Genomic DNA, 2,500 nt, shown 5'->3' on the forward strand with positions numbered 1-2,500 from the left:
AAAAGTGATGTCGGCGACGAGAGCGTGTGTGCGTATGTGTGTGTGCGGCTGGGCACCACCAGGTGGCTCTGGCGCAGCGCGAGGGTCCTCCGACAGGTCGACGCTCAGACCGGGTTCAGCCATCGTGCGAGTAGGAGCATAGTGCGCTTTCCCCCTACCCTCACGCACTCGCTGCTCGCGCGTGTGTGTTCCGAGTGGATCTTGCGGGTTTACCGTGCGTTGTCATCTGTTATATGTTGTTGGATATATGTCTGCATCATGCAGTGCTTGTCATGCTAATATAAAGTGTTTCTTTGATGCTGATTTGGGAATCGAAAGTGAATCACAAATATCTTGATGTGATGTGAATCAATTTTACAAGCCGAGCTCAAAGTCGCTGTGTGTGTGACCTTTTTCGGTTCGGTAGTTGGCCCCAGGAGTGTCGGATACTCCAGTCATTAGTGCTTGGCAAAGTCATGAGTGGTGAAGCGAAAGATATTTGAGATCTGTACGAAGATTATTGATTCGTAGGTAGTGAAGTCGCAGACAGGTAGGTTAGCACACCGACAGTCGCCAGTCGCACTCACAGACGTGTTAGTCGTTTTATGCTCCACTTGACCTATCCGTTCTAACGTACTCTTTCGATCGGACAAGGTAGTCAATCTCAATCCATGATCATTCTCCCCCTTGCCTTCCCTCATCCATTAATGACATCAAGCCAATGAGTGTGTTTTGAAGTCTTCAAAATTTGGTGTTTCAGAAGTGTTTTTTCAGTGGTAATTTCGACAAGTGTTTCCAAACGGAGAATCTTGAGATAAAGTGTTCGGTGCCCCGGCATACAAAAGTTGTTGATTATTGTGATGATAGATGAAATAATTCAAGCGGGTGATCAACTGCAATCACCTTGAGAGTGTTGTGTGCTTAAATAATATTTCCTAGTGGTGATATAGATAGAAATAATATCAATATATCTATATATCCTGGTGGATAACGCGCATAAGATTGATATATTTTTTTACCAGTTACACAAATGATCAACTAAGATCAGTTTAAATCCAAAAAAAGGAATAAAAGCCTCCACTTAAAAAAAAATCTGTTACTGGTACGTGTCCTTTGAAGTGAGACCCGCCAGTTTCATCCACAGGTTCTCAAGCATCACACTCATCCTTTATACAGTGAAAATGCCTTGGTTTGAGCTCTTTCTGCTCTTCTTGGCAGTGATGAAGTCACTGCCACTTGAAGTTGTTTGCAACACACTGCCGGACATCTACTGGAACTCCTCCAATCCAATGTGAGTAGACCTTTTGTTGAGTTGCACTTCTATGTATTTTTTGTTAGTGTTTGGGAGGATGTTTTATAAGATAAAAAGGTCTTGGTAGGTCTGGAACTCTAGTGGGTGCAGTTATTGTTTGTATTGCATGTGCTTAAGAGAGAGAAAAAACAACAACAACAAAAAAACGTGGATCTAATTGACATGTGCTGTATGCGTGACAATTTCCAGAAATGAATTGTCTCGAGTAAATCATTCGCGGTTATTATTAATCTTTAGTTTTGGAAAGATGTATCTCAATGAAATGATGAGGTGCTTGAGAAATAAAAGGGGCTGAAAACGGGCCGGATTTAAAAATTAGTTTGAGTTTAGTTGCTGCCGCTTACACACGGCAGTCAGGAAGGTTAAAGGTGGTAGGCAGGTCGACCTGTGTGTACGCGTGTGCCCGGCCTGCATACACATCCCTTTTCTCTCTTACTTTAAAAATAAAACAAAAACAATTATTGCTTTGTCACCATATGTCTTTTTGTCAGAATTTGCGGGTTTTGTTATGGGCGTTTTCGCGTTTATTGTGCGTCAGTGACTAAACCTTGCATTGATAAATGTTTTGATTGATTTAAGCAACCTACTTTCATCACAGACACGACCTGTCCGTTACAGTTATTACTATGGAACCGCACATGCGATAAAAAAGTGCAGTGTACCATCGTATGGGTGTCTGTTATCTGTCATTCCAGATACACTGCACATGTGATATCATTCTAAACCTTTGCATAAGCTAATCATCCCTAGACATTTATTTAATGTTATGAACGTATTGTCGTGCGCCTAGAACGAAGTCGGGACCGTTTAACGAGGTATTTTATTCGTTGGCTCTTTATCCGGCAGTTGGTCTAGTTAAACGAATTGCATGGTTACAAGAGACAGAGACTGTGGTCCGTGGTGGAGATGAGGAGTCGAAGTATTATTCTTTGGATTAGTTTTAAAAAAAGGAGTTATCTGTCGCCACGCATCTCAAAAAGAGAAAAAAAAGAAAGAGAAAGAAATTACTGATGTATCACGCTGGCAGCCTGATGATTTTTTTTTTCTAAGTGGATGCCATATTTTATGTAAGATTACAATATTTTGTATTTGTTCCTGAAGTCTTGCACGCAGATTTTTTTTATATTTATTTTTAGTGTACAGCATAAATGATTAAACTATTATCATTACATTAATAGCTCTGGTAATGGAACATCATCTTTATTTATA

At 40.6% G+C, this 2,500-nt stretch overlaps 1 long non-coding RNA gene across 4 annotated transcripts in view; it reads left to right on the forward strand.

Moving 5' to 3' along the window:
* Positions 1-104: 104 nt before the first annotated feature.
* The window catches only part of LOC147469393 (uncharacterized), a 430,550-nt gene continuing 428,154 nt past the window's right edge, over positions 105-2,500 (forward strand). For all 4 annotated transcript variants that reach the window (XR_015192102.1, XR_015192103.1, XR_015192104.1 and 1 more), the window contains exons 1-2: positions 105-214; positions 740-1,270. This is a non-coding gene — a long non-coding RNA (uncharacterized LOC147469393). The remainder of the gene's footprint in view (positions 215-739; positions 1,271-2,500) is intronic.

Source organism: Penaeus japonicus, unplaced genomic scaffold (assembly GCF_977035675.1).
Source record: "Penaeus japonicus unplaced genomic scaffold, GWHDUDI00000001_assembly GWHDUDI00000022, whole genome shotgun sequence".
Lineage (NCBI taxonomy): Eukaryota > Metazoa > Arthropoda > Malacostraca > Decapoda > Penaeidae > Penaeus > Penaeus japonicus.